We start from the raw sequence: 12,354 nt of genomic DNA, 5'->3' as shown, positions 1-12,354 counted from the left end.
CAGTTTGTTTGAAATAACACACCTGTTCACCTGAAGGAAAACTCGACGAAGTGCTATTAGAAAACATCCTGTCAAAGCTTTTTGGTACATATCGCCTACCGTAGATGCAACGCGCATTTGAAAAAGCGAGGCGCTGGAGAGCAAAATTAGTTTGAATGCAAAATACAATTTCACCACTAGATGGGAGTAATTCCTACTCAGTGTCCCTTTAATTAAAAGAAGGCAGGGTCAAGGGTAATAAATAGAAAGCTGTGGTAATTCTCAGAACTGCAGCGGATCCGCACCTGGCAAAATTCATGTCAACCAAAGGTCAGCTACAATCTTTGTCACAATAAAAAAGTTAGACTTAATTTGTTGCCCTCCTCACAGTGAGGATGTTAAGAGAGAAATGCAATATGGAGCAGGAGGCGGCAAATGGCATTTGAAAACAGCATCTGTGTCAGTCTTCAAATGATTTTATATATGTGCCATTTAAGACAATCTGAAGTTAATTTCATTAAGTTAATGAATACCAGATATGACACAATTTTTTTCATGTCTATATTGTTTTTTCCTTACAAAAATATTTTCGAGAACCCCTAATGCAGCTTTTTAGAAACACTGTGCCCCAAATTATCCATAGGCATGTCACAAATAAAAACAATTCACTAATGAATATTATTGTGTGATTATGATTTAAATTCGTCCTCCAGAAATTTAAATCAGTAACTAAACATCCTGAGGCAGGTTAAATTTGCTATGCAGGTAAGGAATATTTTTTGTATTTATTCTATGCTTAAAGAAGAAAAAGTGCCATTAGTTTCATTATTTCTTCTCACATCAAAGACATTCGAGACGAACCTTTATCCTGGATCCTTGTGGTTGTTTGATCTTTTCTGAAAATACAGTTCAAGGACAAGTTGGAAAGAGTGAGCTGAAAGGCAGAAAAACTCTCAAAGCTTCAAAAGCTGTCCAACAACAGCACATTACTTATTATCATACCATCGTCAAAAATTCAGACATTTCATACATCATCAGCAATTCAGATATTTAATTGCATCATATGAGTTCAGCCCTACATTCATTAGAAACAGTATGATGGGATGCATTTAGATTTTGTTTCAAGTGGATGACATAAATGTCAGAATATGAAATTAATGATCACAACCAACAAAATAAAAGTTTACAGTTTAAATTTGTCATACCTTTAATTCTTCTGAATTAGGTTGTATAATGTTTGAAAACTAGATACTTTACATAAAAGGAAGTTTTAACCTTTTTGTCATCATGCTTATATATGAGATGCTTGGAAATAAAATCTAAATTAGTTAGAGATGCACTGATATTAAAATTCTGGATGATAGTGTAATGCTGTTATTTTATTTTATTTATTTTTTTACACTGAAAAAAATATGTTGAAAGTACACTGCTAGTACATTTTACAAACTATTACAAAAGAGGAAAGGAACACATGTAATTAAACATTTAAAATAGATTTTAAAAAATCAATTGTATTTTTTGTAGAACTCCAATTTAAAAAAAAAAAAAATATATTCAAAGTGTACTATTACCGATAAATAATAAATAAATGGCCTACTATTTTGTCAAAATTGTAAAAAAAAAAAAAATTGAACGATAAAAACTCAAGTAAATAATTTCATAGGGTACTAGCGAATTACAACATTGCAACATTATAATGTGGTATAATGATATTTGCTAAAGCTTACATTTAAAGGGATAGTTCACCCGAAACGCTACTAACCCTAATGTCATCTTTTTGGAATAACATGAGTGTGAGTAAATGATTGAACTTTCATTTTTGGGGTGAACTTTCCCTTAAGTGAATATTAGATGACAATAAATCTAACCTGAAATGTAAAAAATGGGGGTAATGAGAATACATAATTAAGTAGATATCAAATATTTATAAAATCTTTAAAATTCTTTATTATTAGTCAATGACAAATCTGTATACTGTGCATCCCTAATGACAGTACCAACATTACATACACAGATGTACCAGAAATGTCCTTGAAGCCAAACATTAAATATTAAGTTAACATGACAAAGGAGGAATACCACTTACCAGCCTAACACAGAGAACAAACACTGAGCCAAATATTGCATTACTAATAGCCAAGAGAAAGATGAATGTGTTCCAAAATACCAGAGATTGAACACACCGCCCTCTGACATCAACAACAGAAGATCTGAGAAGTGCTTTCTCCTCTCTTATAACAGTTGATAAGCTATAAATTATATTATAAATGTGAGGTTTGAAGCCGAAGGCTGTGCAGTAAGAATTTATCAGATAGAAAAATGGCATGGCCTATTCTTTTAAGATTCCCCTGAGAATTAAAACTACAAAGTATCCCAGTTTTCAGTCATAAGCCAGCACGATTTTGTGATCATTATGCTATAATTAATTTAGAATAATTAATGGGGTGGATCGTGCTGTAGCTCCAAGGTGGATTTGAACTTTGGGCATGAGACTTTGAGATTTGCCAAGAGGGCAGGCGTCCAGCTCACCGAGCGGAGAGCAGTTTAAAGCTCCAGAGAGATGCACGCAGTTACATTAACACTAATCAGAGTTTTGTGATGATGTCATTATGCATATTTTCTTAATGTGGGCTTTTATCATTGGAAATATATGTCATGTTAAACCGACATATGTTGACTCCTTTCTGTTTTTTAGAATTTGTCCAGCCTCCAGTCTACTGTCATTCAAAAATGACAGTAGAATTTTACATTTTTACAATATATATATATATATATATATATATATATATATATATATATATATATATATATATATATATATATATATATATATTTACAATATAATATATATATATATAGAATATATATATAGTTCTATATATATATATGTAATATATATATAGAACTTGCCAACACAATGCAAATCCATGAGATTTTAAGTCTTTTTATGAATTATTATTTTCAAAAATGACAGTATACATACATACATATTGTAACAATGTAAAAGTCTACTGTCATTTTTGAAAATAATAATTCATAAAAAGACTTAAAATCTCATGGATTTGCATTGTGTTGGCAAGTTCTTCATGAGCAAAGAAAAAATACTTACTTCCTTTATTAATATTTATCCCCCAAATGATGCCTAATAAAATTATATCTACTTTCATGTTGATGTTCCCAGTGAAGATGGTGCGAAAAGCATCAAAAAGAGAGCAGAATAATTGTAGTTATTTACAATCCCTGTTTCATGTTCTATGAGACATGTTTTGAAATAAAAAAAACTGTCTGAAAAACATCAAGCGCAGGTGTTTTTTGTCAGTAAGGGTAAATAATGTGGGATGAAAGTGCCATCTCAGTTATTGTGTATGTCACACAATGGCAGAGAGAGTAGCGCACAGGTGAAGATGCTGCTGATCAACAGAAGTAAAGGGAAGAAGAGAGATATGTGAGAGGAGAGACGTGTGTGTGAGGGGTGATAAACATGAGAGAATCTGTGTTAGCTTGGAGACCATGTGTGAATGATGTTTTCTGTCACCTTTCTCAACTCTTGCACTTAGTAAAGGTAAAGACAGAGAGAGAAACAAAAAGAAAAAGATCTCAAATCTCAGTCTTCCATATCTGCATAACATCTCTGCCAGCCATGGTTCATATGTTGAATCTATACATACATATATATCTACTCCAAAAATTGACATAGGGGAGTATGGGAGTAAAAAGCCATTTCCACCATGTTCCACAGGTATAATGTTACAGTTCATTAAACATAAAGACAACATGCCTCAACAGCATAGCATAATGTAACGGTATAAGGGTTGTCACAATAGGAAACTGATAACAAATTGAATTTATTGTTTATTTATTGCTTTTTTTTGAGCAAAACAATATAAAATAATTACAAAACATTAAACAGAAAAAAGTTTTTTTTAAACCATTCTTGTTTCATTTTGAATAGTTGTTAGTATTCCTGTTTTTTTTTTTTTTTTTTTTCGCGGCTATGGAAATTGCCGCTCGTTTCATTGGCCTAGCTCGCCAAGATCTCCTGCTGGTGGAGTATTCATGGGAGTTCTGCAGGCTTGCCATGGCCCTCAACAACGGCACCATATGCTCACTCTTCTGGCACATGGCCAACTACCATCACCCCTTGGACACCACGGGACTAAGCTGGAGGGAAGGAATCCTCCAGTGTCTGGAGAGCGCACTCTCCTTAGCCAGAACCAGCCTGCCGGCCATGGTGAAGTCAAACCCGCCACCATCTGCGGCTCACCCAAGTCAGCCAGCAGTTCTCGAGTCAAGTCAGCCTGCAGTTCATGAGTCAAGCCCGCTGGTCGTTAATTTGTCAAGCCCGCCAGCCCCAAATCTCCATATTCAATCTCCCTCCAGTGCCTGCTTCTCGAAAGCGCCTACCAGAGTTCCCTCAAGTACCTGCTCCACCAGAGTTCGCACCAATGTCTGCCCATAGCCCAGAGTTCGCTCCAGTGTCGGCACAGACCACGTCTTCATATATATATATATATGTGTGTGTGTGTGTGTGTGTACTGTATGTAAATCATTATCAAGGACTAATCATCTGAGCTCCTTTTTTGGACATTCATTAAATGAACGAATGCGCTGGCTTGTACATGTGGATGAGTCAGGGACCAAGGCTTGTGTTTAATTTCACAGGTGTATCAGAGGCCTTGACAGTCAACAAGTGTAGTCACAGAGTGCTACCGACTTTTCCCCTGACACTCATGACACCTCCAAGGACACCATTCAGTTCTGCTCTATTACTGTGAAAATGCGTCAGCCAGCAAAGCCAAGTACTGAGCAACTTCCTGTTGCTCAAGTCACGATGATGAAAAAGGAAATATTGTCACTCCATTATTTGCCATGGAGATACAATCAATTGAAATAAAAGAGCGGAAGCAGCCACTCCAGTCCATTTTTGATGTCTCCAGAAGTGAGTCATCTCTAAAATGTGATTCACTCACTGAGACATACAGCAAATATTATCTGTGTGAAACAAAGCGACTATTTGACCAGCTCTGAACCCTGATTATCTGGTGCCTTTTATTAAAAGAGAATATAATTGCATAAGCGGTGCATCTTCATTTTTGGTATCACTAGGTTTTTTTTTTGTTTGTTTGTTTTTTCACACAGACATATAGATGTAAAGTCTGATCAAAGGCAGAGCCTGCAAAGTATAAAGCATTATTTTATGCAGGTTAAGGTCATATCTGTGGTGGAAACGCCGATGCATTTCTTAAGTCTCAAAGCACTGAATGGAAATGTTAGCGAAGTGCTAAACAGACAGAAATCAACCTCTGTCACTACACGGTCAAAGAAGCAGCACATTTTGTGCTGGGAGAAATTCTGAACACCTTATGTGCCATGCGGACCAGGAGAACATTACCATTACTATTTATGGAATGTAATGCATTATATTACTTTAGGGTTACTTTTTCTCATATGGACTGGGCTTGCTTGTTCATCTCATTAAGTTTTCATTCATTCATTGTATATCTCTCTGTACACTCGGGACAATTGGCAAAATGTTTCAGTGATTTTTTTTTTGTCATGGCAATTTAAATGATTCAAGGGCAATAGCAGAAGAGTACAGTACTTGCACACTTTCTGAGAATGGTTTACTGTAACCACACACCCAAAACACGTACACATAAAGCAGTTTCTCAGATAGCACGCAAGTACAGAATTGAATTATTTTCTAGACTTATTGTGTAAATGTTCTGATACATATAAAATTATGTCAAAATGCCCGTCTATATATACGTATTGTGCTGAATCGGTTGATTATCTGATCATGCTCCTCCCAAACCTTGTTAATAAAACATAATTTAACCCCTGATGACAATGAACCTGTTACCTACACCCATATATCCCTGTTTATTTGTCAGCAAAAGTCCATCGGATGATGCAAAACAGTTTTTTGTGATCATTTAAGATGTTTCTAATATTTGAATATTATTCTAATTAACTGTTACTTTAAAGTGGATGCACAGGAGGTTATTGAAGCATTGCAGAGCTGTGATACAGATTCAGAGCTTCAACAAAGGTAGACCAATCAAATCAAATTATTTCTATTCAATCTTTCAAGCTTTGATCTTCAGGCAATGCCTAGAATCAACAATTCTCAGTTTATTTCATAAACAAGAATAGGAAGGCTTTCAGCTGCTGCGAGAAATGTTGGTTGCATTTCAAGTAAGGTTATCATGTCAAACATCTCATGAACTGATCCTGGTATAATAGACAGCAGACATATGCAACAACAAACCATGCATTCTGATATTAGATGTTAATCTATGGAGTAGAATTCAAAGATGAGCCTGATTTTGCCACCTAATATTATCAACACAAACAAGACATGACATTTCATAGATAACAGTTCACTATGCATTAAACATGATTTCACAGATCAGTTTGTATACATATCCATCAAAGCAGCCAGTGCACATACAAGAAAGATGTGATTAAATACAAATTATCGAAGATGAAGGAACCAATAGATAGGCAAAGAAATCCATTATTTGTTCTCCTCTAATGTTTAATTAAAAGGCTACAGCAAGCTACTAACAATTAGCTCTGTGGATTATGCTTGCAAAGCAACGCTGCATACCTATTAGTGAGGTCATTATGGTTGTTCAAAGACCTTTCATTTATATGAAATTTTATTAGCCAACTAAACCACAAAAGAATACAAATGATATATATCTATTTTATTATTATTATTATTATTATTAATTAAAATTAATTCATAAACAACAAATTGTCCTGTGAGTGCATCATGATGAAGTAATTATAAAAATAGACTTTTAAATAAAATGTGCTTTCACTGGGGCTTTCATTTATCAAAAGCCTTTCTAGCAAACTTAGAAAACTCATGGCCATGTCATTATGTAAGAGGCAGTGAAGGTTGAGTTGTGCTGGTCTGCAATGCTAAGACATGAGATGATAGATGACCATCCAGTAAGATGACAGTATAAACTGTTTGCTCATACCAAAGGCTTGAGGAAGATAGATGGTAGACTACAAAAATGCAGCAAAAGCTTTCAGGTCATTCATTCATAGCTCGATTCCCATTTATGACACAATCTTAATGATTTTAGACATTTTCATATGCATATATATATATATATATATATATATATATATATATATATATATATATATATATATATATATATATATATATGCATATATATATATATATATATATATATATATATATATATATATATACACCAATGGAGAATTAAAGAATTTCCTATGAATGTATGACACTTCATAGCCACTATAGTTAAATAAGAACAACACAGTGCAGTAAACAGTAAATTATTAAATGTACATGTAAACATCATTATACAGTGTGCAATATATTTGTCTTTTGTAATTCAAATTATAATTTGACATCAACAACACTTTTAGCTTAATGACATTTACCTAAAATACAAAAGAATCATTCCGTGTCAAATCAGCCAAATTTCAGAAAATTACCCAGCTAAACTTTTGTATTTTGTTAATATATTTTTTTTTCCTAAAGAAAGACAAACATAAAAAGTGAGGAAGGGGCAAAATAGTTTGTCCACTGAAAAATTGCCAATTGAGCCACATTTAGACCTCCATAACTACTTAGATACGTCAAGTCAAGTCAAGTGTGCTTTATTGTCAATTCTTCCACATGTTCAGTACATACATACAGAGAATCGAAATTGCGTTACTCACAGACCCCCGGTGCATACAGATAGCATTAACTGTAGAGCCTAAAAATCTACATCAAATATAAAATATAAGATACAGCTATACAATAAGGGAATCTAAAAAAGACATGTAATAAAATTAAAAATAAAGTTAAATAAAGCAGCGCAAGGCACATGGCAAATAGAATGCAAACTAGTGAAATGAACAAACAGTGCAGATAAAAAGATTTTTAGTGCAAAAAGAAGCTTATTCAGTCTAATTAAAGTGACAAAGTGACAAAGGGCTCAAGAGCAGTTGTTTCGTTTAACTGACTGAAGAGGTAGTAGAGTGACATCAGTTCCATGCTGAGTGATGTAGTGAGCAGACCAATGCTGCACAAAGTGACAGGTGCATGTCAATGTATGTTAGTTGGGGGGGAGGGTGTAAGGACCAGGGGATGTGGGATCTGGTCCGGGGTTTCATAGTTCAGTGGTCCCTGGGGCAGAAGAGGGAAGGGAAGGGGGGGGGCAAAAGCCCTTGAAAAGTCTGGAATACATATGTTCTCGGGGGGGGGGGGGGGTTACTGCCTATGCATAGGGCCCGGGATCTTGTGCAGCGCCCCTGTTCCCAGCACCCTTTTAAAAATTACTTGTAGATCTCTAATTATGCTATCTCCAAATCTTGGATTCAGTCTTTTTGTCAACTGTTAATTCCTTCAATTTGAACAGGTTTTGATTCTCTTTTTGGAACTGACTGACTGTAGGCCTCATTTATCTGAGTAGGTTTTAGTCCAATGGGAACATTTTCAGGAAATAAGAAAATCCTCCAAAGGTCAGAATGAGGACTAGATATGTATCTCCTTCAGTGCAAGTCTTCTTTTCACACCAGGTGAAAACCAGGCCACTTGAAAGTAATATCACACCTTTCCTCAACAAGCCACACAATTAATCATCATGACCATTCATGTATCACTCATGTCCATAGCACGAATCCCTAACCAGCAGATAGTAACAGTGATAGATTAAGTACAAAACAGCATTTTCCCTGAATGCTTATAAAAAAAACACCCATTGTAATAAAAGTTTTTGTATTGAATATATCTCGTAACTATTCTATTGGACAAAAAAATTACCTACAGAAGACAAATAACAGTACAACCAAAACTACAACCTTCAGAAACTTCTAAACCTTAGTCTACTTAATTGTTATATTATGTAAACCACAATTGTCTCATAAAATCATTAAAAGAAAAAGGTGAAAAGTATAATTGCAGAATTGTTCTTTTCAGAACATCTCTTTGCTGGCGTCCACTTTACCACCAGGGGCCGTAAAAACACCTAACAGAGCAATAAATCTATCCAGGTCAGACACACAGACAAATCTGAGGTTCTCGCAAAAGCTCTTTGCCATACACAAAAAAATGGAAGCCTTTAAATGTAAGGTGTCTCGTTTAATACAGTTATGAGACACATTTTAACACTACTGATCATTTCTCTCGAATTACTCTCCAGACAAATGGTTTCCAGTAACCAAAACAGCCTTTATCAGCATTTTTCAATCTGATCAAAACCATTAATGTGAGTGTTTTGCATGCTATTGACTGCATCAGTAAGTCTGTAAGTTTATTAGGTTATGTTAGGTGAAATATATTTGTAGTAAGTTAATCTTCCCCTCTCTAATGTGTTTTGGTACGTCTAATGTTTGCTAAAGTGCTGAGTTGCTGTTTCCTACTTTAAAGAAAGGCGTTAAATTGATTACAAATATATTGTGTCACCATGGCATCAATTAGTGGTTACTTATTTGAGGAGACAAGGATATTTATGGTAGCTGTGTAGATTTATGTTGGACTCCAAAGCAGATGTTGTTCTGAACAACAAAAAAGAGACAATATGTTATATGTTTGTACAATAAATTATATCCAAATATTAAATCCTGTGTATGTCATGGAAATCCTGAATGATGCTCAATGTCTTCAACAAAAAACTGTTCCATTGTAATAAAAATTTTATTTGTTATATTGTTGGAAATGTATCTGTGTTCATGTACTCAAATTTGTAGCATACTTACAAGATAGTGGCTTAATACTAACTTGGCAGTAAATACAATGTTGCAAAAAATCCCTATGCTGTGGAAACTGGCCTAGCCACTGAAGATAAGCCCACACACTATAGAAGCAAAAAGGTTAAATCTAGGATTTTTTATCCTCATGTTTGTGGTCTATCACATTTTCAAAATCTTATAAAATGTAAAAAATCTTTTGGTGTGTACCCAGCATTACGGTGTAAATGTTTTAAAACCCACACAAATGCACACAGCAATCTACAAATGTTCAAGATGCGATTCACAAATCAATGTGTTTTGTGACATAAACAGATTTTTTTTTTTTTCAATTTATTTGTCAACATTTTTGAAAACACCTTTACATTAAGGCTATTCAGGATCATAATCTATTAAATTTAGAATTATGAATCAATCCTATCGCCATAGTCCATCTAATCCTTTTAAACTGAGGACTCCAGCAGGACTCAAACCTGCAGTCTTCTGATCTGAAGTCAGACACCTTATCCATTAGGTCACAAGGTCGGCGAGTTACTCAACTGCCTTTGATTTTGGAAAACGCACCCTCGGGACAGTTCACATAAGCACATTAATGATCATTTAGAATGAACGGAGGATTTTATTGACGTGGTAATGATTCATTTTTTTTATTAAATGTGCTTACAGTAAAAATCATTTGAAAGAAATTTCACTGTTGTTTGATGATTAGGTTGTATTTAAGTTATTAATACTTCGTGTTTGAGCTGAATCCTGCACCAAACTGAAATTGATCTCTTGAAATTGCCATCTGAAATTTCAATATAAACTCTTCCAGTGTTTATTATTTGTAAAAGAATTAAGATGCTGGGCAGAGACACGTAACAACGCTGTCTTTGTGCTGCTTTAGGAACTCTGGGGCAAGGGCCGACACCCTTCTATAAACCCCAGTTTCCACTGCTAGGTGGCATTGTAATTGAGACCTCGTGGCCTAATGGATAAGGTGTCTGACTTCGGATCAGAAGATTGCAGGTTCGAGTCCTGCCGGGGTTGTGGTCTTGTAAAGTTATTGGCTGCAACACGGCCCATTAAGATGTCCTGGTAGTTATACGGTAAGTGATCTGTGGAAATAGGTATAAGTAAAGCTGTGGCTATTAAATTAATCCCTTGCATAGTAGCTGTACTTGTTCACAAATCACTCTGGACTAAAGCTGTACTAAATAAGCAGATGTAAATTCCAGTAGTGCACTATACACATAACCGCCTCCAGCATAACTTCATTGTTTGTTAGTCATGCAGAGTTCTGTTCCCCGCATTCGTGTGATCTATGACGGAAGCATTTTAGCAGAGCCTGCAATGGCAAAAAACAGCAAATTCTCATTTTTAAGAAAAAACTTTTATTCATCGACATAAATGTGACCCAGAAAAAATCTGAAGGTTTGTAAATGAATAAACAATGCAAAAATATAGTTTATTATCTATAGGATGTCCTTTATGTTGATTCTGCTCATTTAAGCAAAAGATTCAATGATATTATATAGGCCTACAGGCCTGTGAATGTAAAATAAAGCAGATGTTATGTCAATGAGATCGCTCTCAGCTGAAGTGAGAGTGGATCATATAAAGACATCACTGCAGGATTTAGGATGCCAGACATTGAGATTTAAATAATCTATAATCTGAATAAAGCCATTTACATGAATTAAATGACAATAAAATGTACCATCTGGATTCATTGCATGATTTTGTTCAAAATTCTTCTGTAGGGAATACATCAGCATTGACATTCAGATATGACCAGTTTGACTTATGTGTATATAACATATGCACATTTCCCCTGGCTTTAAAGTTAATGGACAGTGGATGGTGCCAAGCTGCAACTCATCCAGACTTGTGGGTTATTGATACCTGATTCCATATGAAGTCAGTTCGCTACCTATGGATCATTTGTATTATCTCAGTAAAGTAAAATACTTAGTTTAAAATGTCCGTTAGGTTATCTGTTAACTGAAACATAACACCCATCCACATGATATATTCTCGTTTTCAGGAGTGTCAATATATTTAGAAAAAATTGCTTAAAATGTACCCACCCTAAGACCAGCCAAGATGTAGATGAGTTTGGTTCTTCATGGGAACAGATTTGGAGCAATTTAGCATTTCATCACTTTTAGTTATATCAACTGAAAATTAAAGCAATACTTTGCCAACAAATTACAATTTGCAGCAAATTTACTCTCTGTCTAGTCATAGATTAGTTTTTAACAGATATAGGGGAATTTAGTGTTTCATCACTTGCTCACCAAAGGATCCTCTGCAGTGAATGGGTGCCGTCAGAATAAGAGTCCAAACAGCTGATAAAAACATCACAATAATCCATACGTAAAGTATTTTATTTTTATCGGCTGTTTGGACTCTCATTCCGACGGCACAAATGCAATCCAAAGGATCCATTGGTGAGCAAGTGATATAATGGTAAATTTCTCCAGATCAGTTTTGATGAAGAAACACATTTACATCTTGAATGGCCTGAGGGTGAGTAAATTTTCAGCCAATTTCCATTTTTGGGCAAATTATTTCTCTAAAACTATAAATGACAATGATTCAGTAATTGACAGAATGTAGAGTTTTATGACACATAATTGGGTCATTAGCTTGTCAAAGATA

General features: G+C 34.8%; 1 non-coding gene across 1 annotated transcript; it reads left to right on the top strand.

Annotated features, from left to right (window-relative positions):
• Positions 1 to 10,667: 10,667 nt before the first annotated feature.
• trnar-ucg (transfer RNA arginine (anticodon UCG)) lies at positions 10,668 to 10,740 on the top strand. The gene has a single exon. It is a non-coding gene; the product is annotated as a tRNA-Arg (tRNA).
• The last annotated feature ends 1,614 nt before the right edge of the window (positions 10,741 to 12,354 follow it).

This window comes from Carassius auratus, chromosome 32 (genome assembly GCF_003368295.1).
Source record: "Carassius auratus strain Wakin chromosome 32, ASM336829v1, whole genome shotgun sequence".
NCBI lineage: Eukaryota > Metazoa > Chordata > Actinopteri > Cypriniformes > Cyprinidae > Carassius > Carassius auratus.
The sequence above is the reverse complement of the archived record's forward strand: the minus strand, read 5'-3'. Positions and strand labels throughout refer to the sequence as shown.